We start from the raw sequence: 27,876 nt of genomic DNA on the forward strand, positions 1-27,876 counted from the left end.
AGAGACAGTCCCTACCCAACAGTGGGCTCACAGTCTAAAAGGGGGAGACAGAGAACAGAACCAAACATACCAACAAAATAAAATAAGTAGGATAGAAATGTACAAGTAAAATAAATAAATAAATAAATAAATAGAGTAATAAATATGTACAACCATATATACATATATACAGGTGCTGTGGGGAAGGGAAGGAGGTAAGACAGGGGGATGGAGAGGGGGACGAGGGGGAGAGGAAAGAAGGGGCTCAGTCTGGGAAGGCCTCCTGGAGGAGGTGAGCTCTCAGCAGGGCCTTGAAGGGAGGAAGAGAGCTAGCTTGGCGGATGGGCAGAGGGAGGGCATTCCAGGCCCGGGGGATGACGTGGGCCGGGGGTCGATGGCGGGACAGGAGAGAGCGAGGTACAGTGGGGAGATTAGTGGTGGAGGAGCGGAGGGTGCGGGCTGGGCAGTAGAAGGAGAGAAGGGAGGTGAGGTAGGAGGGGGCGAGGTGATGGACAGCCTTGAAGCCCAGGGTGAGGAGTTTCTGCCTGATGCGCAGATTGATCGGTAGCCATTGGAGGTTTTTGAGGAGGGGAGTAACATGTCCAGAGCGTTTCTGGACAAAGATAATCCGGGCAGCAGCATGAAGTATGGATTGAAGTGGAGAGAGACACGAGGATGGGAGATCAGAGAGAAGGCTAGTGCAGTAGTCCAGACGGGATAGGATGAGAGCTTGAATGAGCAGGGTAGCAGTTTGGATGGAGAGGAAAGGGCGGATCTTGGCAATGTTGCGGAGAAGGCCTCTTGGAAGAGATGCAACCTTAATAGTGCTTTGAAGCAGGGGAGAGTGGTAGTCTCGTGAAGCAGGAGGGAGTTCCTGGCTAGAAGAAAGATGTGGGAAGAAGATTGGTGGTGAGCTAGAAGAGTTTGAAGCACAGTCAGTAAGTGGTGCTAAAAGAGCGAAGTGTTTACGCTGGGGTGTAGTAAGAAGTTGCTGAGGTAAGGTAGGAGGGGGAACACTGATTGAGTATTTAAAATCAATGATAAGGAGTTTGTGTGTGATGTGGAGGTGGATGGGCAACCACTGGAGGTTCTTGAGTTGGGGAATGTGGAAACTACTTTTCTTAATAAAAAAATGATCTCTGAATTATGGACTGGGGTAAAGAGAGACAGGAGGCAGAGAGGTAAGCAAGGAGGCTGATATGGTAATCAAAGCAGGATAAGATAAGAACTTGGGTTAGAACAGTAGTGGTTTTTGTTGGAGAGGAAAGGACACATTTTAGATAGGCCGTGAAGGTAGAACTTACGGGATTTGGTGCCAGATGAAATATGTGGGTTGAATGAGAGAGATGAGTCAACAGTGCCAAGGTTATGGGCTTATGAGATAGGGAGGATAGTGGTATTGTTTTTCCTAAACATTCTATTCTTAAAAATGTTTGTTCTTCCCTTTTTCTAATGGCTACATTTCTATAAAGTATTTATATTAATGTTTGTCTCCTCCTCTAGGCTGTAAACTCACTGTGGGCAGAGACCTTGTCTACCAACTCTGTTGTATGTTTGATGCGGATGTCAAGCACTTAGTACAGTGCTCTGCACACAGTAAGTGCTCAACAAACAATATCAATTGATTGCTAATTAACATCGCACCCCCTTTCAGATGACATTTATTAAGCATTCATGGGTCAAGCACAGGCTAAGAAAGAAAATCATCACACGTGCATCTCCAGCCCTGATCTATCTCCCTCTCTGCAGTCTCGCAATTCCTCTTGTCTTTAAGACAGCTCTACTTGGATGTCCCACCGTCAAATCAATCAATCAATCGTATTTATTGAGCACTTACTGTGTGCCGAGCACTGTATTAAGCGCTTGGGAAGTACAAGTCGGCAACACATAGAGACAGTCCCTACCCAACAGCGGGCTCACAGTCTAGAAGGGGGAGACAGAGAACAAAACCAAACATACTAGCGAAATAAAATAAATAGAATAGATATGTACAAGTAAGATAAATAGAGTAATAAATATGTACAAACATATATACATATATACAGGTGCTGTGGGGAAGGGAAGGAGGTAAGATGGGGGGATGGAGAGGGTGATGAGGGGGAGACGAAGGAAGGGGCTCAGTCTGGGAAGGCCTCCTGGAGGAGATGAGCTCTCAGTAGGGCTTTGAAGGGAGGAAGAGAGCTAGCTTGGCGGATGGGCAGAGGGAGGGCATTCCAGGCCCGGGGGATGACGTGGGCCAGGGGTCGATGGCGGGACAGGCGAGAACGAGGTACGGTGAGGAGATTAGTGGCAGAGGAGTGGAGGGTGCGGGGTGGGCTGGAGAAGGAGAGAAGGGAGGTGAGGTAGGAGGGGGCGAGGTGATGGAGAGGTGATGGTGATGATCAAACTTAACACGTCCAAAAGTGAACTCCTTATCATCCCACCCAAATCCTGCCCTTCCCCTGACTTCCCATTCCTGTAGAGGGAACCACCATCTTTTCTGTCTCACAAACCCGTAACTTTGGCGTTCTCCTTGACGCCTCTCTCTCATTCAACCCTTTGCACTGCTCCCTCAGCCCCACAACACTTATGGATGTATCTGTCTCCCCCTCTAGACCCTGAGCTTGTTTTGAACAGGGAGTTTGTCTATGAACTCTGTTAAATTATGCTCTCCCAAGCACTTGAGTACTCTGCACACAGTAAGCACTCAATAATTAAAATCGATTGATTATAATCTCAGCTCTGCCAGTTACCTGCTGTGTGACCTTGGGCAAGTCACTTAACTTCTCTGTGTAGCCAGAGAAGTTCGACCTTCACAACATCACTAAAATCTGCCCTTTCCTCTCCATCCAAACTGCTACCACATTAGTCCAAGCACTTTATTGTATCCTGCCTTGATTTCTGTATTGGCTTCCTTGCTGACCTTCCTGCCTATGGTCTCTCCCTACCCCAGTCCTTACTTCACTCTGCTGCCTAGGTAATTTTTCTACAAAAACATTCAGTCCACATTTCCCCACTCCTCAAGAACCTCCAGTCGTTGCCCATCAGCAACCGCTTCAAACAGAAACTCCTTATCATTGACTTTAAAGCCCTCAGTCACCTCGCCCCTCCCTACCTCACCTTGCTACTCTCCTATTTCAACCCAGCCCAGACACTTCTGGGCTTCACTTCACTTCTCTAATGCCAACCTATTCACTGTATAAGTGCTTAGTACAGTGATCTGCACACAGTAAGTGCTCAATAAATACGATTGAATGAATGAATGAATGTATCTCGATCTCCTCTAGCTCAGCACCTGCCTCTGGCCTGGAATGCCCTCCCTCTTCATAACTGAGAGACGATGACCCACCTTCAAAGACTTATTGAAGGCACATCTTCTCCAAGAATCCTTCCCTGACTAAGCCCTCTTTTCTTTTTCTTCCCCTCCCTTCTGCATTGCCCTGGCTTGCTCCCTCTATTCATCCACCCAGCCCCACGGCACTTATGTACATTTCTGTAATTTATTTATATTAATGATTGTCTCCCCCCTAGACTGGAAGCTCAATGTGGGCAGGGAATGTGTCCATTGTACTGTCGTGTTGTACTCTCCCAAGCACTTAATACTTAGCCCTGCACAAAGTAAGCACTCAATAAATAAGATTCATTGATCGATCAGACAGTCACTCTCCCATATGAGCTCAACAACACAGTTAGTAGACGCATTCCATGCTCACAATGAGCTTACAGTCTGGAGGAGGAGACTCTCCTGTTACTACTGTTTTGTTTATATATGGTATTTGTTAAGTGCTTACTATGTGTCAAGTGCTCTTCTAAGCCCTGGGGTAGATACAAGTTAATCAGGTCGGATGCATGCCTTGTCTCATATGAGGTGACAGTCTAAGTAGTGGAGAGAACAAGTTTTGAATCCCCATTTTACAGTAGAAGAAACTGCCACACAGGGAAGTTATGTGACTTGCCCAAGGTCACACAGCAGGTAACTGGCAGAGATGAGATTAGAATCAATCGATTTTATTTACTCAGTGCTTACTGTGTGCAGAGTACTCAACTAAGTGCTTGGGAGAGCATAATGTAACAGAGTTGATAGACACATTGCCTGGCCAAAACAAGCTCAGAGTCTAGAGGGGGGAAGACAGGTGTGTCCATAAGTGTGGTGCTGAAGAAGGGGAAGGATGCAAATCCAAGTGCAAGGATGACACAGAAGGAAATGCGGACTTAGGGCAGGCCGGTTGGAGGAGATGTGCCTTCAATAAGGCTTCGAAGGTGGGGAGAGTCATTGTCTGTCAGATAGGAAGAAGGAGGATATTCCAGTCCATAGGCAGGATGTGGGTGAGACATCAGCAGTGAGATGAGCTCAAGGTAGAGTGAGAAGGTTGGCGTTAGAGGAGTGAAGTGTTTGGGCTGGTTTGTAGCAGGAAAGCAGCGAGATAAAGTAGGAGGGAGCTAGGTGAGAGAATGCTATAAAGTCAATGGTAAGGAGTTTCTATTTAATAAAGAAGTGGAGGGACAAACCCTGGAGGTTCTTGAGGAATGGAGAAACATGGACTAAATGATTCTGTAGAAAAATGATCCCGGCAGCAGAGTGAAAAATGGACCCGAGGCTGGAAGGTCAGAAAGAAGGCTGATGCAATAATCAAGTCAGGTTAGGAGAAGTGCTGAAGGGCTTGATTAACATAGACGTTTGGCTGGAATAGAACCCAGGAACCTCAGCCTCCCAGGCTTGTGCTTTTTCTACTAGGCCAAGCTTCTTCCCTCTTCTCCCTCAGACTGATCTCTCTGAGGGATAGGGCCTGTATCCGGTCTGACTGCCTTGTTTTCACTCCAGACTAGCCCAGTGCTTGGTGCAGAGTAGGTACTTAATACCTACCATTATTAAATTCCACAGGGACATCCAGAGCACTAGGAGATTAACCTTTGGAGATCTGTGAACAGATATTCATACTGAGAACAAAGAATTGCCTTTCCATCGTTTTCCTCTCCACTAATCAGTCGTGGGAGGATAAATCTTAGTTTCATCACCTTTTAATTCATTAACACTCATTCATTCATTCAATCACATTTATTGAGCACTTACTGTGTGCAGAGCACTGTACTAAGCGCTTGGAAAGTACAAGTTGGCAATATATAGAGACAGACCCAGCTCAACAATGGGCTCACAGTCTATAAGGGGGAGAAAGACAACAAAACAAAACATGTGTACAGGTGTCAAGTCGTCAGAACAAATAGAATTAAAGCTAAATGCACATCATTAACAAAATAAATAGATATTTATTCATTTATTTATTATTTAATAACATTTAATATTTATTAACAGCCCCACTTCTTTAATTTTTTGAACAGAAGGTGTACCATGGCAACAGGCCATAAATGGAAAAGAAACTCAAAAGATCGAGAACTACCATAGAGCCACCCAAAATCTTCAAAGTGTTTAGAGCAGACGGCACCACCTGCACCCATCTAATTTTGGGTCTGACAGACTACCACCCCCTTCTGAAAAGGATGGCAAATTTGATACTGGCTTAGGCTGGAGGAGAAGAGGGAGCCATGGTGAGTGACTCTGGCTTGAGAACTGAGCCTGCTCCGGTGGAGAGGATTATTTTTATTAGTGCCAGTGGATAATTCTCTTTCTGTGAAACATCTGTGGGGATTCCCCTCTTTCAATCTGGCTTTGATATCTGTAAGCAATCAAAATACAAGGAGAAACACCTGTGTGCCAGAAAGGCCCAGCTGTATGAACCTCAACTGTTTCTGCTATAAATTCATTTGTCTATTCAGGGTGGACAGAGTCAAGAAGCAGGATTATCTATTAGGGCAGCTGGAGCCATGGCTAAATCAAAAATATATGGTTTTTGTCTGTGGCGTTCACATAATGTATAGTCATGAAAATATAGAGCAATGGCTTTTTTATAGTATTTGTTAAGTGCTTATTAGGTACTAAGCACTGGAGTTGATATGAGTTTATCAGTCCTTGTCCCTCATGGGGCTAACAATTTTATTCCCTGTTTTACAGATGAGGTAACTGAGGCACAGAGACATGAAGTGACTTTCCCAGGGTCACACAGCAGACAAGTGCTGGAGCGGAGTTAGAACCCAGGTCCTTCTGACTCCTAGGCCTGTGCTCTATTCACTAAGCCATGTTGCTTCTCCTTAGGATAATTTCCTGCCTGGTGTAATTCATTTGCTGGCACTAAATTAAGATCTTGCAAGACAATTATCCCATCTAGAGGATCCATTTAGCATGGCCCAGAGGAAAGAGGAAGGGCTTAGAGGCAAAGGACCTGAGTTCCAATCCCATCTCTGCCAATTATCTGCTTTGTGGCCTCAGGCAAGTCACAACTTCTTTGGGCCTCAGTTCCCTCCTCCGAAAAATGTAGATTCAATATCTGTTCTCCCTCCTACTTAGAATGTGAGCCCCATGTGGGACCTGATTATCTTGTATCTACTCCAGTGCTTGGCTCATAGTAAGCTCTTAAATACCACAATAATAATTCATAATTAGTAACTGTGGCATTTGTTAGTGCTTACTGTGTTCCAGGCACTGAACTAAGCAATGGGATGGATACAAGCAAATCTCTGTCCCACATAAGGCTCACGGTCTCAATCTCCATTTTACAAAGTACGTAACTGAGGAACAGAGAAGAGACTGACCCAAGGTCACACAGCAGACAAGTAGTAGAGTCAGGATTAGAACCCACAGCCTTCTGACTCCCAATTGCTCTATCCACTACTGCAAGCTCCTTCTCTTATTAACAAATCTTTAGATTATTATTAACTCCTTAGAAGGTTTTCCATTATCATTATCCTTGGGATTCAATGATGTTTCCAATGACCTTGGCATTTGAGCATATGTAAAGCTGGCCTTTTATGGCTTCTCATAGTCATGAAGCAGTGTGGCTTAGTGGAAAGAGCAGGCTTGGGAGTCAGAGGTCATGGGTTCTAATCCCGGCTACTCTGCTTGTCAGCTGTGTGACTTTGGGCAAGTCACTTCACTGTACCTCAGTTACCTCATCTGTAAAATGGGGATTAAGACTGGGTGCCCCACATGGGACAACCAGATTAGCTTGCAGCTACCCTAGCACTTAGAACAGTACTTGGCACATAGTAAGCGCTTAACAAATACCATAATTATTATTATTATTTATTATTTTCCGGTGCTTCTGAGAGTGTCCCTAGGCAGGCATCCCAGTAAGCCATCGCCTCATAATGGCTCATCAACAATGAACACCCTGAGGGATTTTAATTGGTGTTTCCATTTTGGATTTTTTCCCATTCACTTTTTTTTAATGGCATTTATTAAGTGCTTACTATATGCAAAGCACTATTCTAAGTGCTGGGGAGGTTACAAGAAGATTAGGTTGCCCCACGGGGGACTCACAGTCTTAATCCCTATTTCACAGATGAGGGAACTGAGGCACGGAGAAGTTAAGTGACTTGCCCAAAGTCACACAGCTGACAATTGGCAGAGCTGGGATTCGAACCCATGACCCCTGACTCCAAAGCCCGTGCTCTTTCCACGGAGGCACGCTGCTTCTTTGATCAAAATCATCATTCAGTTGTATTTATTGAGCACTTACTGTGTGCAGAGAACTGTACTGAGCGCTTGGGAGAGTACGACGTGACAATAAACAGATACATTCCCTGCCGATGATGAGTTTACAGTCTAGTGGACAGGCTTACAGTATGTGTGTGACTGTAAAAATCAAGACAATACTAATAATAATCATCATCATCATCATTTCAGATATTCTGAATGCCAAATCATCTGTCTCCCTTCTCTTTTTTTTCATGGTATTTGTTAAGCACTTACTATGTGCCGGGCACCGTACTAAGCACTGGGGAAGAGACAACACAATTCGGTTGGACACAGTTTAATAATCACTAGTAATTAACTGGGGCATTTTAAGCACTTATAGTGAATCAAGCAGTGTCTTATGCACTAGAGTAGATAGTCCCTGTCCAAATGGGGCATACAGTCTAAGTGGGAGAAACAACACAGTTATTCCTCATTTAGCAGATGAGGATACTGAGTCACAGAAGTCCAGTAACCTGCCCAAGGTTATTCAGCATACAAGTGACAGAGCTGGGATTAGGACCCAGCCCTGAGCTCTTTATATTAGAGAACATAAATATGGTCTAATAAATTAAATATTTTACATTTAAAAATAATAATAACTGTGGTATTTGTTAAGTGCTATGTGCCAGGAACTGTTCTAAGTGCAGGGGTAGCTATAAGTTAATTGGGTTGGACACAGTCCCTGTCCCACATAAAGCCCAAAGCCTTAATCCTATTTTGCAGACAAAGGAACTGAGGCACAGAGAAGTGAAGTGGCTTGCCCAGAGTCAGACAGCAGACAAGTGGTGGAACTGGGTTAAGAACCTATAACCTTCTGACTCTCAGGCCTGTGCTTAATCCATATTCACAGCTGTCCAGTTAGTCACCATGGCCAGTGTTTGAAGGACCTTTTGCTGTTGGGGTCCTGTTTTATCCCTCATCATAATCTACCCGGAACAATTGTCCCAAATAATCCAACTCACCTCTACGAGCCGTATGTGAGGAGTTTGGTCATTCTTCTTTTGTACTTCCCAGGAGTCCCCAGCTACAATTTGCCTCAAACAATAAACAGAGATCCTTCCAGATATTCTGAAGGCCAAATCATCCAACTCCCTTTCTTTTTCATGGTATTTGTTAAGCACTTTCTATGGGCCAGCCACTCTTCCCAGCACTGGAGTAGTTTACAAGATAGGCTGGGCCCAGTCCATGTAATAATAATGATAACTATGGTACTTGTTAAGCACTTACTATGTGCCAAGCACTGTTTTAAGTACTGGGGTAGAAATAGGTGAATCAGGTTGGACACAATCCCTGTTCTACATGGGGCTCATACTCCTCTAATCCCCAGATGAGGTAACTGAGGCCTAGAGAAATTAAATGACTTGCCCAAGGCCACACAGCAGAGCCAGGATTAGAGCTCAGGTCTCTCTGAATACCAGGCCCATGCTCTTTCCACTTAGGAGCAGCCTGGCTTATTGGAAAGAGCATGGGCTTCTGAGTCGGAGATCATGTGTTCTAATCCCGGCTCTGCACTTGTCAGCTGTGTGACTTTGGGCAAGTCACTTCACTTCTCTGGGTCTCAGTTACTTCATCTGTAACATGGGGATTAAGACTATGAGCCCCATGTGAGACAACCTGATTACCTTGTATCTATCCCGGAGCATAGAACAGTGCTTGGCACATAGTAAGCACTTAACAAATACCATCATTATTATTATATTATTAAATCATGCCGCATCTCATGCCCCACATGGGGCTCACAGTCTTAATCCCCATTTTATAGATGAGGTCACTGAGTCCCAGAAAAGTGAAGGGATTTGCTCAAGGTCACATAGTAAACAAGTGGCGGAGCCAGTATTAGAACCCAGATCCTTTCCCAGGCCTGGGCTCTATCTACTGGGCAACACTGCTTCTCATTAATAGGCACATGATATCTTCTTCATTAGTGAGAGCTCATCACCCAGAGAGCTTGGAATGGTTCTAACAGAGCCGTTCATTGCTATTCAGAGACAAGATACTATGGGTTATCTCTCTAGGAGTGGTCTTAATCCTCCAGGCTTGACATTCAACAGTTTGTTTATTTTCTCCTTCGTATCATGTTCTCAATTAACCTGCCTGATGCATAAAATACCTATTACAGTTTGGGCAGCTGTAATTACATAACAGTTGTATGTAATCCTCAACCAGGACTGGTCCAAGTGGAAAGAAAACCCCAGAGATTTCTTTCATATACAAAGTATCCAGTGGTACAAGAGCAATTATTGAGAGCTAACATGAGTTGCCTATGTTGGAAATAGTTAAAATTGTCTTTTGTAAGGTAATATGCTCTTCTGCTATTAAGAGTCATTTTATTATTATGTGTATTCCCGTCTCAAAGAATGAAAAATCTGACAGCCAAGGTGGTGTGAGCCCTCCTGAAGATCTTGTTACTAAAATTCCTTTTAGAGGCCTCGAGAACCTTCAAGAAAATGAACATCTTATGCTGCTGAATCTTAATGGATCAAAGGGGCATATAATTTGTGTAAAACACCGACATATGTGGCAAAGTATCAGGCATACCATGTAAAAAAAAACTCTCCTATTAGGGAAACCAAAGGGCCTCAGTCCCATGGCAACTGACAACAGAAACTTTAGAATCTATTTCTAGACTCCGTATTCAGATTGTCGGGTGCGATACGGCGATGAAGTCTGTCCTTGATGCGCCAGTCGAGTAACTAATCTCAGTTCACTGGTGACAGGTGCAAACGTTATGCTTTTGCTCTGCGGGATCATTATAAAATGGCACCTAATAACTAGACCTGTGTTTGAACCTACTGAGAGCATCTGCTATCTTTTATCTCTACCCCACTGAAGCACTAATTCACGGTGGCCTGCAAACGTTGTATCGCTTATCACTTAAAGTACTTTATTAATTGAGAGAGGATTTTTGAACACTCAAATAGTGTTGATCTATTCTAGGTGCTTACTCTGTTTTAGCTCATTGACAGATTGAAGAAATAAAAGTTGCTGTGGGCTGAGCACTGGTATAAACGCTGGGGTTGTAATAATAGTAATAATAATTCTGTTATTCGTGAAGTGCTAACTCTGTGCCAAGCACTGTTCTAAGAACTGGGGTAGATACAAGGTAATCAGGTTGTCCCACAAAGGGCTTACAGTCTTAATCCCTATTTTACAGATGAGGTAACTGAGGCCCAGAAAGTGAAGTGACTTGCCCAAGGTCACACAGTGGACAAGTGGCAGAGCCAGGATTAGAACCCATGTCCTCTGATTCCCAAGCCCGTGCCCTTTCCCCTAAGCCACATTGTGGGCAGGTACCATGTCTGCCAACTCTGTTGTACTGTAATAATAAAAACAACTGTGGTATTTGTTAAGTGCTTACTATGTGCCAGGCACTGTACTAAGCAATGGGGTGGATTCAAGCAAATTGGGTAGGACATAATCCCTGTCCTATTTGGGGCTCCCAGTCTTCATCCCCATTTTACAGATGAAGGAACTGAGGCCAAGAGAACTGACTTGTCCAAGTGACAAGTGGGAGAGTCAGGATTAGAACCCATGACCTTCTAACTCACAGGCCTGTGCTCTATCCACTACACCATTGTAGTATCCTATGTGGTTAGTACGGTGCTCCGGACACAGTACGTGCTCTATAAATAACACTTAGTGATTGTTTTATTACCTCGCTGTACAGACTAAAGGAAAGGGAGATGAGGCATTTAATCCCTATTTTATAGATGAGGAGAAAGAGGCACAGAAAAATTGACTCGTCTAAGGTCATACAGTATGCAAGAAGCAGAGCCTGGATTAGAATACAGGTCTTCTGGCTTCCATGCTCACACTCTTGCCATTCGTCCACATTGCTTCCAAAAATAATAGCAATATTTGTTAAAGTGCTAACTATGATGATGATGGCATTTGTTAAGCGCTTACTATATGTGAAGCACTGTTCTAAGCACGGGGCGGAGGGGGTACAGATTGTCTCACGTGGGGCTCACAGTCTTAATCCCCATTTTACAGATAAGGTAACTGAGGCTCAGAGAAGTTAAGTGACTTGCGCAAAGTCACACAGCTGACAAGCGGCGGAGCCAGGATTAGAACCCATGAACTTTGACTCCCAAACCCGTGCTCTTTCCACAGAGCCACACTGCTTCTTGTATGTGCTAAATGATGAGTTAAGCACTGGACTAGGCACTGACAATAGATATAAAATAATCAGGTCTGACAAACTCCCTGTCCCACATGGGGGTCACAATCTAAATGGGAGGGAGAGTAGGTTTCATCCTTATTTTACAGATGGGAAAACTGAGGCATAGTGAAATTATGACTTGTCCACGATCACAGAGCAAGAAAAAAACACTTAGATTTGGAACCCAGTTCCCCTGACTCCCAGCCCTATGCTCTGTCCAATAAATATGATGCTCCTTTGCAAATTTATTATTTGTTGCTCACCTACCTTGTGAATATACTGTCTTGTCTTATGCTGTCGAGTGGTCTCCAAGCCGTAGCGACTCCATGGAAACATCTCTCCCAGAATGTCCCCACCTCCATCTGCAATCGTTCTGGTGGTGGATCCATAAAGATTCCTTGGTAAAAATCCGGAATTGATTTACCATCGTCTCCTTTCACGCAGTAAACTGGAGTCTCTGCCTTCAACTCTTTCCCTTGCCCCTGTTGCCCAGCACAGGTGAGTTTTGACTTGTAGCAGATTGCCTTCCACTCACTAGCCACTGGCCAAGCTAAGAATGGAATGGGTAGACCTCTGCTTGACTCTCCCTCCCTTAGCCAAGCCTGGTAGAGTAAACTCTCCAGGTATGGCCCTGAGAGGAGCGAATATACCGTACAGGGTAAATTATTCATTTATATTAAGGTTTGTCTCCCCTGCCCCCCAGACTGTAAATTCATTGTGGGCAAGGAATGTGTCTGTTGATTGTTGTATTGTACTCTCCCAAGCGCTTAGTACAGTACTCTCTACACACTAAGTGTTCAATCAACACAATTGAATGAATGAACAATATAAGTGAAGGCAGGCCAACCTGATTAACTTATATGTACCCCAGTGTTTAAATCAGTGCTTGACAGAGTAAGTGCTTAACAAATACTATAAAAAAGTTTATGATTTAGTGAGGAAGACAAACATAGACAAACATAGGAAGACATAGACATAGACATAGGCATATGTCTAGACATAGACATAGACATAGGAAGACATCAAAAACCCATACCAATTAGACATCAAAGCTAATCCTTTTGCAACCTTTCATATCTCTAGCCCAGTAAAACCCAAGTCCTACAGTGTCCTAAATAGTTACCCATGGCAGGACCTCTTGGAAAGAGGATGGCCCTGTAATTCATCCTGCATATTTTCCTGGTGGGTGACCTTGGGCAAGGCAGTTAACACTTCTCTGTTCTTCAATTTCCTCATCTATGAAATGGGGATTAAATACCAGTTCCTGTTCCTTCCTACTGTTGGTTCCACCTAGACCAACAACCATATCTGGCCACCTACCTCAATGCCTAGAGGGAGAGACAATCAGGAGAAGATCATGAGACTACAAAAAGCTGTGGAACCATGTGATCAAGGTTTTCCTTAGGAAGTTCCACCAGGGCCATTGAAATATTTTGAAAACAAGCCAAATTCCTTGGAGAATTTACACCGAGGACCTCCATTCACGATAAATTGTTTAGAATTTTACATCTCTGTGTGAATATCAAGAATAACTGATAGAAAACCAATTTTTTTAAAAAAAAGAAGAGTCAAGGGTTAACTTGAAAGTGTAATGAAAAGGACAAACTGGATTTAGATTGAACTCTACATTGTAGAAAGAACTTCAGCCCTAATAAAACTGACCTTACATGTTATGTCTAAATTCAGTCCACTGTGGGCAAGGAATGTGTCTGTTTATTGTTGTATTGTACTCTCCTATGCGCTTAGTACAGTGTTCAGCACACAGTGAGTGCTCAATAAATGATTAAAAGAAGGGTCTTTCCCAAACTCTGGTGATGGATTGTTTCATTTGTAACTTGCTCAAAAAGCAGTGGAAATAGCCTCAGTTTGAGGTGGCAAGGGAGTTTGGTTTCATTTTGAAAAAAAAGTTCTTGTTCTGCTTAATGTTTATGTCATCATTTAAACTACATTTGTTGTGATCACTAAGTCTGGAGATTTTCAATGGGAGTCGGGCTGCCTTAGAGTATTTTGTCTCCAAAGAATCTCTTCGGCTCCACTTCCTAAGGAAGCTGACTCTATTTTAATCCCTTTGGCCCTTTAAGAGCAGTTTTAAAAATGTCTATGTCCAGCCTGAGGCAAGGGAAAGCTGCACTGCTAACTATGTTTTTTTCTGCCCACAGTCACTTGTCTTTGGGCAGGGAAAGAATGCTAATTACAACAAGGAGATGGCTTAAATCTTAACAGGGCAGTGAGAGTTGAAAGGGTAAATGACTTGTTAGGGGCCTTAGTCGAGGTTAAAGAGTATGCCCTTCTCCAAGGTCTTCAAACTGAGAATTGCCATATTCAGTGCTGAGGCAATTTGGTGTGGTGATGAAGAATGGGAACAAAGTTTTATCGGGAGTTGTCATCTAATAGTTTTTAAATGACCTTGTCTTGGGTCTGGTTTTCAACGGCCTGGGAATTTTATTATGATATGTAGGATACTCAAAGTGTTATCAGCCATGCATTAAAAACGTTTAGCTAACTATCAAGTTTCTTTTGCAGTCTTAAACTACATAGAGGACACAGCTGAATTCTTGTTACAGAAAACCCAAGACATAGAGTGTACCATCTTTTTTCACTGGTTAAAATACTTGGACAATTTTTATTGATAAAATTGTTGATCAGTTCACTGATATTGAAAGTGTGTGAAGAACTTGAATTTCTTTGGAATAAAAAAAATTCAAAACTACCAAAATCTGTACTGAGGAAAAATAGAAAACTTCATCCTGTGGTTCACTGTTTTTAGAAAATGTTACCAGTGAAAACACAAGGTATTAAAATAATTTTGTGAACATTTTAGTTGGAATGATCACCAAAATTTGGGATATAAATGACAGAGCATAGAACTACATCTGGAAAATTCATTCCCGACAGAGATAGTGGATATAGTCCTGTTGTTTTTAAGTAACAGAAATTTAATCCAGAGTATTTGTTGGTATTTTGCTTTCAGCCCAGTTAAAGAAAGTCATTTTGCAAATCAAGCCATTGGTAAGACTAAGGATTGTTGCCCAGGTTCACATCCTGGTAGCCTTTTAAGAACTACCCCACAATTAGAGTGTTTTCAGCAATTTGATAGGCCATCGTAACTGACTGCTGGAAATTATTTTGCTTCTCATCACTAATTGCCCTGCTTTCCATTCTAATGAAATTACCTAAAAATTATTCTCCCAGGATACATTCATACTCATATTTAGCAAGTTAGACTAAACTATTAGTGTGTATTTTTTTTAAAAAAAGGGTAGAAGTTAATATCACCAAAATCTAAGCAAACGGGCAATTTGAGACACCTTTGGTACATTCTCCAACTCCCACTGGTCTTAATTAGAAGAATTGAAAGTAACTGTTCATTTTGGTCAGCTGGGAAAATCAGTCAGTTCAACTTCCAGTTAGTTCATAAGCAAGAAGGTTAGTAAAAATGATTCTTCCTGGGAAATCATGAATACGAATGGTTCTTTCAAAATGATGACTTTAGGGTTCACTGAGTTGACTTTCTACTACAATCCAACCTGTACATTTCATTCTTCTAATGCCAACCTACTCACTTTGCTTCGACCTCAACCATCTCACTGCTGACATCTTGCCCACATTCTGCCTTTGTCCTGGAATGCCCTCCCTCTTTATTTGAGACAAATCACTCATTTAACCAAGAATTCATATTAAAAGCTCTTCCAAGAGGCCTTCCCTGATTAAACCCTCGTTTCTTCTTCCACTCCCCTCTGTATCACCCTTCCACTTAGTTTTGCACCCTTTATTTACCCGTCCCTCAGCTGCACAGCACTTGTATATATACCTGTAGTTTTATTTTTTACTTTTAGTTTCATTTTATATTTCATCTTAAATCTGTGTCCCACTCTAGACTTTGAGCTCGTTGTGGGCAGAGAATGTATCTACCAACTCTGTCATATTGAACTCCCCCAAGTGCTTAGTACACTGCTCTGCACACAGTACGTGTTCAGTAAATATGATGGATTGACCTGATACTGTGAATGTTTGTAGGGCTCTGTTTGATACCTGAAGTATTGTGCATGAGTTATTCTGCAGTGTGCTTTCTTAATTCATTCAATTATATTTACTGAGCACCTACTGTGTGCAAAGCACTAAGAGCATGGGAAAGTACAAGAAGCAACAGCATGGAGAAGCAGCATGGTGTGCTGGATACAGCACGGACCTGGAATTCAGAAGGTCATGGGTTCTAATCCCGCCTTGGCCACTTGTCTGCTATGTGACCTTGGGCAAGTCACTTCACTTCTCTGAGCCTCAGTTACTTCATCTGTAAAATGAGGATTGAGACTGTGAGCCCCACATGGGACAGGGACTGTGTCCAACCCAATTTGCTTGTATCAACCCCATCACCTGGCACGTAGTTAAGCGCTTAACAAATACCATCATCATTATTATTATTATTTTTACAATATAACAATAAACAGATACTTTCCCTGCCCACAATGAGCACATGGTGAAACTGTCTTTCATTACAGGGTTTGAGGTTTCTGAATCAATCAGTGGCATTTATGGAGTGCTTACTATGTACAGAGCTCTCTACTAAGCTCTTGAGTACAATACAGTGCAATAGAGTACAATAGACATGTTCCCTAACTACTATCATTACCCATAGAAAATTTACCTTTATTGAGAGAATGAAAATGTTTACATACTGTGTGTATTTTCAGGGACCAGTGATAATAGCCAAACAGCAAAACTTAAATATTTGGAAGAAGTAAATGAAAAATAGAACAGAATACTTTTGTTCCTTCACCTGTGCCCAAAACAGTACTTTTCAAATGTTTCTAAATGTCCTCCCTCCTCATATCCAACAGATAAAACTTTCTCTCCCTTCAAAGCTTTATTGGAAGACATCTCCTTCAAGAGGCTTTCTCTGATTAAGCCCTCCTTTCCTCTTCTCTCTCTTCCTTCTGCGTCACCCTAACTCCCTTTATTTATCCTCCCTCCCAGCCACACAGCACTTACGTACATATCTGTCATTTATTTATATTAATGTTTGTCTCTCCACCTCTAGACTGTAAGTTCGTTGTGGGCAGGAAATATGTCTGTTCATTGTTGTATTGTACTCTCCCAAGAGCTCAGTACAGTGCTCTGCACACAGTAAGTGCTTAATAAGTACAATCAAATGAAAGAATAAATAAGCTTATGAAATCCCAGAGGAAAATAATAAAAGTAAACTGTCATTACTTTCCCCAATTCTCAAAATTATGAAAAGTAGAGTATTGCTGAGTTGATAAACCTTTATATGTTTCAAAGTTGGCTGTACTAGAGAACACAAAACTCAAATTTAAATAAGGGAACTTGTACTAGAAGAGGTTTAGGGCTTGGATTAACTGAGCTCTCCCCATCTTGTCAAAAAATGACTTCTCCCCTAGCTGTAAGACTTGAGGAAGGGCGAAGGAGGAGTGAAATATGACCAATTATCCCACTTTAAACAGGATGGCCCTGAATTTTCAAGGTGCCAGTAGAATCTACCACACAAAGAGCTAGTCATCCACAGTAATCTGTCCTTTGCTCTCCATCCAAACTGCTACCGTGCTGATCCAAGCGCTTATACTTTTCCATGATGAATACTGCATCTGTCTCCTCGATGACCTTCCGGGCCTCCTGTCTCTCCCCACCTGAGTCCATACTTCGCTCTGCTGCATGAATCATTTATCAACAAAACCGTTCAGTTCATGGCTCCCCACTCCTCAAGAAGTGCCAGTGGCTACTCATCCACCACTGCAGCCAGGGGAATCTTTGTACCATTGACTTTAAAGCACTCAATGAGCTTGATCTATTCTACCTCTCACCTCGCTGATCTCCTACTCCAGCGCAGCCCGCACACTCCACTCCTCTAATGCCAGTTTACTCACTGTACCCCGATCTCATCCATTTCACTTTTGACTCCTTTCCCAAGTCCTTTCCCTCCAAATATGCCAGACCACCACTCTCCCATCATTCAAAGCATTACTAAAGTCGCATCTTCTCCAAGAGACTTTCCCTGATGAAGCTCAATTGCCCCAGCTCCACCTCCCTTCTGCCTCATCTACGCATTTCAACCTTTAACCTTCAAGCATTTGAAATGCACCCCACCCACAACCTCAGGGCCATGGCACTTAAGGACATATCTTTAAATTACAGCTGATAAAATATTTATTCATATTAATGTCCATCTCCCCCTCTAGACTACATGATCATTTTGGAATGGGAATGTGTCTGTTAAATTCTGTTGTATTGTACTCTCCCAAGTGCTTAGTACAGTGCTCTGCACATAGTAAGGACTCATTCTTTTATTCATTCAATCATATTTACTGACCACTTACTGTGTGCAGAGCACTGTACTAAGCGCTTCGGACGTACAAGTTGGCAACACATAGAGACGGTCCCTACATAACAACGGGCTCACAGTCTAGAAGGGGAAGACAGACAACAAAACAAAACATGCAGACAGGTGTCAAAATCGTCAGAACAAATAGAATTAAAGATATATGCACATCATTAACAAAATAAATAGTAAATATGTATAAGTAAAATACATACAATTGATTAATTAATGAGGAAACCACTGAATTCTTAAATGACTTCACTTTTGCATCTTACAGTGTGTTCTCCATTTTGAAGGGTTGCTTCTTCTCTACACTTGGAGTCCTGGGTGGACAGGGATTGTGTCCAACCTGATTATCTTGTATCTACTCCAGCGCTTAGTACAATGCTTGGCCCAAAGCACATAAGTACCATTTAATAAAATGAGTGGAGGAGTACATTTAATACCTGTACTATTGTGCTCTGCACTACGTAGCTATGAATTAGGTACTATAAATTATTTATTCACTTTAAAGTCTGTCTCCCTCTTTACACTGCAAACTTTTTATGGGCAGGGAACATGTCTACCAGCTGTGTTGTACTGAACCTTCCCAAGTTATTAGTATAGTGCTGTGTACTCAGTAAGCGCTCAATAAATAATAATAATAATAATAATAATAATAATAATAATAACTGTGGTATTTGTTGAGCACTTATGCTGTACCAGGCACTGTATTAAGTGCTGGGGTAGATACAAGGTAATTGTGTTGGACACAGTCTCTGTCCCACATAGGCTCACAGTCTTAATCCCCATTTTCCAGATGAAGTACCAGAGGACCAGAGAAGTGAAGAGATTTGCCCCAGGTCACACAGCATTCATTCATTCATTCATTCATTCAATCACATTTATTAAGCGCTTACTGTGTGCAGAGCACTGTACTAAGCACTTGGGAAGTCCAAGTTGGCAACATATAGAGACGGTCCCTACCCAACAATGGGGTCACAGTCTAGAAGGGGGAGACAGACCACAAAACAAAACCTGTGGACAGGTGTCAAGTCATCAGAACAAATAGAATTAAAGCTAAATGCACATCATTGACAAAATAAATAGAATAGTAAATATGTACAAGTAAAATAAATAGAGTAATAGATCTGTACAAACATATATACAGGTGCTGTGGGGAGGGGAAGGAGGTAGGGCGGGGGGATGGGGAGGGGGAGAGGAAGGAGGGGACTCAGTCTGGGAAGGCCTCTTGGAGGAGGTGAGCTCTCAGTACAGCAGTCGGGATTACAGTATGGCTTAGTGGAAAGAGGATGGGTTTGGGAAGCAGAGGATATGGGCTCTAATCCCAGCTTCACCACTTGTCTGCTGTGTGACCTTGAGCAAATCGCTTCACTTCTCTGTGCCTCAGTTACCTCATCTGTAAAACGGGGATCATGACTGAGAGCCCCACGTGGTACAACCTGATTACCTTGTATCTACCCCAGTGCTTAGAACAGTGCTTGGCACATAGTAAGCACTTAAATACCATACTATTATAATTATTATTATTATTTTAAACTCAGGTCCTTCTGACTCTCAGGTCTGTGCTCTATCCACTAAGCCGTGCTGCTTCTGTGTAATCATCATCAATATTGAGATTCATTTATTCATTCATTCAATTGTATTTATTGAACGCTTACTGTGTGCAGAGCACTGTACTAAGCACTTGGGAAGTACAAGTTGGCAACATATAGAGACAATCCATACCCAACAACAGGCTCACTGTCTAGAAGATGAGAGATGATACACATAGAAATGATATGATACACATAGTAGACTTAATAAATACAATTACTAAACATGATTACTTTCACAATTCTAGGTTTCCTGCTTATCTGGAATGAGGCCGAAACTGTCCATCTTCAATCTTCAGAGGATCAGTAATGGTATGTTCAGGCCATATAGTGTTTTAATATTGTGGAGCAGTCCTGGGTTTTGTGGCCATCAGCCATAAAATGTATGAATGTAACTTAGCAGGTTGCTGCAAGTTGATTCTCTGTCTTGGTAATTTGCCTGAAACCCAACTTGGTTCCTGGCAATGCCTAATGTCATGACATCTGCCTGGTAAAATGTGAAGGGAAAATGTCCACTTGTTTTTCATTTAGGAGACTGTGGTTGGAGTTTTCTGTTCTAAGAGGGCTGTCGCTGTGAAACTCCTTTCCAGTGTTCTCATTCACCAGGAGCTTATGTTCTAGTTGTCTTGGCAGATTGGAGGCCAACACAAGCTGAAAAGTTTATAGAGTCAGTGCTTAGAGTTCAGAGAGCATGAGAAGATGGTTCTACTCCCCATGAATGCTAGAATCCATACATCCTCTAGACTGTAAGCTTGTTGTGGGCAGGGAATGTGTCTGTTTATTGTTGTAGTGTACTCTTCCAAGATTTTGGAACAGTGCTCTGCACACAATAAGTCCCTTAAAAATGCAATTCACTGAGTGAATGAAATACCACTGTTTGTTTAAATTGTGGATGGACTCAGGATGTCCTTTTGCTTAGTAAATGGAAAATGATCCTGGTGATCTCTAGAGATGGTGTTTATCTAATAATAATAATAATGATGGCATTTATTAAGTGCTTACTATGTGCAAAACACTGTTCTAAGCACTGGGGAGGTTACAAGGTGATCAAGTTGTCCCACGGGGGGCTCACAGTTTTAATCCCCATTTTACAGATGAGGTAACTGAGGCCCAGAGAAATTAAGTGATTAGCCCAAAGTCACACAGCTGACAATTGGTGGAGCTGGGATTTGAACCTATGATCTCTGACTCCAAAGCCCGTGCTCTTTCCACTGAGCCACGCTGCTTCTATTTGCTGGGATGGACTATGGTTTCAGTGAAGGGATTTTATTACCTGGTTAATTTGACCCGGTTCTAAACCTGGCTCTGTCCCTTGTCTGCTGTATGACCTTGGGCAAGTAACTTCACTTCTCTGTTCCTCAGTCCTCTCATCTGCAACACGAGGATCAAGAGTGTGAACCCCATGTGCTCATATCTACCCTAGCATTCAGTACTGTGCCTAGATACAGTAAGTACTTAATACCATAAAAACCAAACAAAAACAAATTATCTCAGTGAAAGTAAGTTATTTCTCTGTATGGGCCTTGCATCAATGGAAGTGTTGGAAGTACCTATTATCAATCCATCAATCATATTTAATGAGCATTTACTGTGTGCAGAACACTGTAATAATAAATTAATTAATGATGGCATTTGTTAAGTGCTTCCTATGTGCAAAGCACTGTTCTAAGCGCTGGGGGGGATACAAGGTGATCAGGTTGTCCCACGTGGGGCTCACAGTCTTAATCCCCATTTTACCGATGAGGTAACTGAGGCTCAGAGAAGTTAAGTGACTTGCCCAAGGTCACACAGCAGACATGTGGCGGAGCTGGGATTAGAACCCATGGCCTCTGGCTCCCAAGCCCGTGCTTTTTCCACCGAGCCACGCTGCTGTATTTGAGAGTACAATGCGACAATCTTGATAGACACATTCCCTGCCCACAACAATTCTAAATAGCTCCTTTGTTGTTGGCATACTTATAGTGAGTTTAAACCGTTATCAGAAATGCCCTTCACTGCAATTGGTCATTTGGGGGACTTAGGCACTGACATACATATTTACATACATACACATATACATATACACATAGACATATACACATATCATTTGTTAAGATGTAAAGCACTGCACAAAGCTCTGGAGTAGATTCAAGATAATCAGGTCAGACACAGATCTACAACAATGGAGAAGCACCATGGTTTAGTGGATAGAGCATGTGACAGAGACAGAAATCAATCAATCAATCATATTTATTGAGCGCTTACTGTGTGCAGAGCACTGTACTAAGCGCTTGGGAAGTACAAGTTGGCAACATATAGAGACAGTCCCTACCCAACAGTGGGCTCACAGTCTAAAAGACCTGGGCTTTAATTCTGGCTCTGCCACCTGCCTGCTGGATTACCTTGGGCCAATCACCTCAATTCTCTGTACCTCAGTTGTCTCACCTGTAAAATGGGATTGAGACTCTGAGCCCTATATGGGACAGGGACTGTGTCCAATCTGATTATCTTGTATCTACCCCAGCACTTAGAACAGTGCCTAACACATAGTAAACACTCAATGAATACCACAGTTATTATTATCTCAACTAGGGCTCACAGTCTAAGTAGGCCAGGGAATAGGTATTGGATTCCCATTTTACAAATGAGGAAACTGAGAAATAAATGTTAAGTGACTTGTCCTAGGTCACTCAGCAGATAAGCAGTGTGGTGTAGTAGAAATAGCAAGGATTTGGGAGCCAAGGGACCTGGGTTTTAATTCTGGCCCTGGAAATTACTTGCTCAGTGATCTTGGGCAAGTAAAGGTTTATATTTCTTAGTAAAAGTTGACTTTCAGCTATTTGTTTTTGCATAACATATGTGGCACTCACGAGTCACATTCTACTGGTGAGACCATGTAATTTAGGTGAGGCTGGCAAGTTTTAGACAACTTTTCTGGCCCCTTCTCCATTTGGGGTGAGCAGTGTACTCCTAAATCAGTTGACTCAGCTTTCTAGGGTTTGGCTCAATGGCAATGACACCTCTTCAGTGACCAGGAGACTGGTATTTGTTCAGAACTTGCCAGATGCCAAGTACTGGCAGATAAAAGATAATCAGGTTGGCCACGGCCCGTGTCCGGAAAAATACTTAAACCCCATTCTACAGATGAGGAAACTGAGGCCCAGAGAAGTTAAGCGACTTGCACAAGATCACATTGGAGGCAAGTGGCAGAGCTGGGATTAAAACCCAGGTCCCACAGTCTTTCTACTAGGCCATACGACTTCCCAAACAATATCCTGAACAGCTGGTGTTTTAGGACTTTTTTGAATATAAGCTTTGTAGGATTACAACCTCCATATGATCTTGGCTTGAGTTGATTTTTCACCAAGGTGAGTCATACATACTTCTTTTCCCAATGCCCTTGTATCCAAAAATCAGTCATATTTATTGAGCACTTACTATATGCAGAGCTCTGTACTAAGCACTTGGGAGCATGCAATCGTCAGAATTGACAGATGTGTTTCCTGCCCACAAGGAATTTACAGTCTACAGGGGGAGACAGACATTAATATGAATAAAAAAATGCATAATATGTAATTTAAAGATTTGTCCATATGTGCTGTGAGGTTGAGGGTGGGAGAATATCAAATTCCCAGAGGTCCCAGATTCCTTGCAAGCTGGGTTTGGATCTGCTAATTTTATTGTACTCTTCCAAACACTTAGCACAGGGAGTAAGGGCTCAATACGTACGATTAGATGATAAGCAACCTAGGGTAGAGGTTGAACCCCATCTCCAATCTGATTTTCATATATCTACAACAGGGCTTAACAAAGTGTTTGCAGCATAGTAAATGCTTCATGAATACCACTGTCTTAATCATCATCGTAATATTAATGGCTTTAATATTTGACTGGAAAAAGTATATATCTGCACGACAAGCTATCAAAGCTATACAGTGGAATTCACTACCACTTTATGCAGCAGATAAAATGATTTCCATCAGCGGATAACATTTTAGTTGATTCACAAACTTTTTTTATGCCCAAGCTACACGTTTTCATTTTTTCCCTAAATAGAAAAGAAAAATCTGAATATCACTTGTCTGATATTTACAGAAGTTATCCATTTAAAAGGCTGTTACAAGGACATTCTCGTTTTCCAGAAAGAAAGAAAAAACCCTTATATGCTGGCTGGCAGAAAAGTACTCTCTTCCCACTTTTCCCTCTCAGTAAATGAAGACAGGATGAACAGCTAAAATTACTAATTGGTTTACTGATCAGTTGTACTTTGTTCGATTGATTTGCAATTAATTCTGGTTCTTGGTGGTCAGCAGAAGAAGGTTGGCGCCAACCTTTGTGATGGCTGATACCTAATACTCTCCCGGAGAGAGCCGGGGCAGAATGTTAATACCAAGTGTCGAGGGTCTCGCTGTTTTTCCCAGATCTGCAATATTGAGGGTCTAAGAGACAAGTTTCAGCAAATAGCCAACTGTGAAAACCCGTCCCTTTTCCCATTCCCTCCGTTTTTACTGAATGCAAAACTGTTCTTATTAGAAAACATAGCAAATCTAACAGACCCCCCGTTGGGTATGATCTTTCCATGAATTTCCATGGTTTTTAAGACATTTGTGAAATCTATTTGGACGCAAACCTCTTGCCTTTTCTGGCAAAGGTGGCATAAGTCCTTGTAAAATCTACTTCAGCTAGGGAGGCTGGGAGGCGGAACTTAAAACCCCAGAGACTTTTCTGTTTTGATCTGACCTGGGCTGACCTAACAATAGCACTTCTCTGAGGCTCTGACTTGGAACTCCCTCCTTTTATAAATACAAAAGTTGTATTTGTTAAGTGCTCACTATGTGCTGGGATCCGTAGTGAATGCTAGGGTAAATACAAGCTCATCAGGTTGGATGCAGTCCATGTCTCACATGGGACTCACAGTTTTAATCTTCATGTTATGGATGAGGGAGTGAGGCCCAGAGAAGTGAAGTGACTTGCTCATGGTCACACAGCAGATAGGTGGTGGAGCCGGAATTAGAACCCAGGTCCTTCTGCCTCCCAAGCCTGTGTTCTATCCACTTGACCATGCTGCTTCTCTACACCAGAGATGCTTCTCCTTCCCCATATCAGACAGCCCACACAGTTCTCCCCAGGTTCAAAGCCCTCCTAAAATCCCCCTCCTCCACCAGGCCTTCCCTGATTAATTTCCCTCACCTGGAGCCATAGCATTCTTTCTGTCAATTCCAGCCTTGTCTTATGCCATCGAGTCATTTCTGACCACCACAGACACATCTCTCTCAGAATGCCCCACTCTCCATCCGCAATCGTTCTGGTAGTGGATCCACAGAGTTTTCTTGGTTAAAAATCCGGAAGTGGTTTACCATTTCCTCCTTCCATGAAGTAAACTGAGTCTCTGCTCTTGACTCTCTCCCATGCCGCTGTTGACCAACACAAGTGAGTTTTGACTTGTAGCAGATTGTCTTCCACGCACTAGCCACTGACAAAGCTAGGAATGGAATGGGTAGGCCTCTGCTTGACTCTCCCTCCCATAATCGAGACTGGTAGAGGACTGGAAACTCTCGAGGTGAGACCCTGAGAGGGGTCTGTCAACTCTAGCACTTATTTTTAGACTGTGAGCCCACTGTTGGGTAGGGACTGTCTCTATATGTTGCCAATTTGTACTTCCCAAGCGCTTAGTACAGTGCTCTGCACATAGTAAGCGCTCAATAAATACGATTGATGATTAAATGATGTACAACCTCCTTCGCACTCATGTATATGTGAAGTCAATTATTTATTTTGACTGTCATTCAGTCATATTTATTGAGCACTTACTGTGTGCAGAGCACTGTACTAAGTACTTGGGAAAGTACAAACCAACAATAAACAGACATATTCCCTGACTCCAGCTGTGTTTTTATGCTTGTCTTTCCCATTAGGAAATATTCTCCTTGTGGACAGGGAATGTGTCACTGTAGGGAACATGTCTATGTATTGCCGACTTGTACTTCCCAAGCGCTTAGTACAGTGCTCTGTACACAGTAAGCACTCAATAAATATGATTGAATGAATTGAATGAATGTCTACAGACTCTGTTCTGTCGAACACTCCTAAGCATTTAGCACAGTGCTTTGTACACAGAAAGTGTTCAATAATAGTAATAACTACAGTTTTTGATCAGCACTTACTATGTGCTGAAAGAAGCAGTGTGGCTCAGTGGAAAAGAGCACGGGCTTGGGAGTCAGAGTTCATGGGTTCAAATCCTGGCTCCGCCACTTATCAGCTGTGTGACTTTGGGCAAGTCACTTCACTTCTCTGGGCCTCGGTTACCTCATCTGTAAAATGGGGATGAAGACTGTGAGCCCCACGTGGGACAACCTGATCACCTTGTATCCTCCCCAGCGCTTAGAACAGTGCTTTGCACATAGTAAGTGCTTAACAAATGCCATTATTATTATTTATTATTATTATGTGCTAGACACTTTACTAAGCACTGTGGTAGATACAAGCAAATCAGCTTGGACACAGTCCCTGTCCCACATGGAGCTCAGGGTCTCAATCTCCATTTCACAGATGAGGTAACTGAGGCAAAGAAATGAATTGACTTGCCCAAGGTTACACAGCAGACAAGTGACAGAGCTGGGATTAGGAACCATGACCTTCTCAATAAATACGATTGTTCGATTCTGCTCTTCCCAAGTACTTAGTACAGTTGACAGTGCCAACTAGAGAAGTAACATGGCCTAGAGGAGAGCAGGGACCCAGGAGTCAGAAGGACCCATGTTCGAATACCCTCCCAGCCATATATCTGCTTTGTGACGTTGGGAAAGTCACTTTACTTCATGTCTCAGTTCCCTCATCTGTAAAATGGGAATTAAGTGTGTGAACCCCATGTGGGATAGGGACTGGGTCCAACCTGGTTAACTTCTAGACTGTGAGCCCGCTGTTTGGTAGGGACCGTCTCTATATGTTGCCAACTTGTACTTCCCAAGCGCTTAGTACAGTGCTCTGCACACAGTAAGCACTCAATAAATATGATTGAATGAATGAATGAATTTATAGTCAGTCAATCGTATTTATTGAGCACTTACAGTGAGCACTTACAGTGCTTGGGAGAGTACAGTATAACAGACACATTTCCTGCCCACAAGCTTAACTTATTCCTACCCCAGTATTTAAAATAGTGCCTGGCACATATTACCACTAACAAGTGCCATTATTATTATTATTATTCTCATGAGACTAAAAGCTAATTATGGTCAGGGACCGTGTCTGTTATGTATGTTGTAATGTACTCTCCCAAGTGTCAGTACAATGCTCTGTACTTAGTAAGTGCTCAATAAATACCACTGATTAACAAATGCCATTAAAAAAACAACAATAATTTGGCGCCTAACAAAGTCCCAAAAAAATCCATCCAATAAATCCAATAGGCATCCAATAAATACTGCCACTACTCGAGAGAGAGGAAATCCCTTAACCCTCCTGCAAAAAGACACAGAGGCAGAAGAACATTCTTATATCTACCCCAGCACTTAAAACAGTACCTGGCTCATAGTGAGTGCTGAACAAATGCCACAGTTATTATTATCATTATTATTATTACACCAATTAGACCATCATTAGGCAACATCTCCCGATTTGTGCCGACAATGTTCAAAAACCAAACAGGATGGCCAGTGTCTGGCCTAGCCAAAACAGAGTGACTTGTCGCTGTATTTGTAATTGGACTTGTTAAGATGACAACCTCCCTGGCTATCTCCTCATTCTGGTTATCAGGTGGAATGATAGTTTATCATTTCAAACTTAAAAATGAAAATTCAGAACATGAATAACTGTAGAGATACCTAGTAGCATGCCTTGTATTTTTATCTCTCCTTTTTTCCACTAAAGCCCACTGATCAGAAAGCTTTGGGGGAAAAACTATTTTCTGCACTGATTCATTGTGTAATGGAGTCATTAGGACTCCAATTATATGATCAGTCCTTAGCACACTACTTTGGCACATAAGAATGATATTCATTAAGCTCTTCCTATATTATTTGAGAACTCGATTCTAAATGACACCCCTAGGGAAAAAATTGGTATGGATATTAACTGTGGACAACTAGCAACAATTAACGGTGTGGAAACTTTTTCTTAGAGTAGAATCTCTCTGAGGACAAGGAACCCGTCCATTAGTATAATTGCCTCTGTATCATCCTGACGAAGAGAATCTTGAATTTTAATAATGTCACTCATTTTTTTCTCAAGTTTGCCTTGTAAAGACACCACCACAATGAACGTCTTCAAAAAGTTGGGT

General features: G+C 42.3%; 2 non-coding genes across 2 annotated transcripts; both read right to left on the minus strand.

The window, feature by feature from the left end:
• Positions 1-12,198: 12,198 nt before the first annotated feature.
• Positions 12,199-12,331, minus strand: LOC119944836. The gene has a single exon (XR_005455984.1). It is a non-coding gene; the product is annotated as a small nucleolar RNA SNORA7 (small nucleolar RNA).
• A 12,707-nt stretch (positions 12,332-25,038) lies between these two features.
• On the minus strand, positions 25,039-25,176 carry LOC119944850. Its single transcript, XR_005455997.1, has one exon. It is a non-coding gene; the product is annotated as a small nucleolar RNA SNORA7 (small nucleolar RNA).
• Between the last annotated feature and the right edge of the window lie 2,700 nt (positions 25,177-27,876).

This window comes from Tachyglossus aculeatus, chromosome 23 (genome assembly GCF_015852505.1).
Source record: "Tachyglossus aculeatus isolate mTacAcu1 chromosome 23, mTacAcu1.pri, whole genome shotgun sequence".
Taxonomy (NCBI): Eukaryota; Metazoa; Chordata; class Mammalia; order Monotremata; family Tachyglossidae; genus Tachyglossus; species Tachyglossus aculeatus.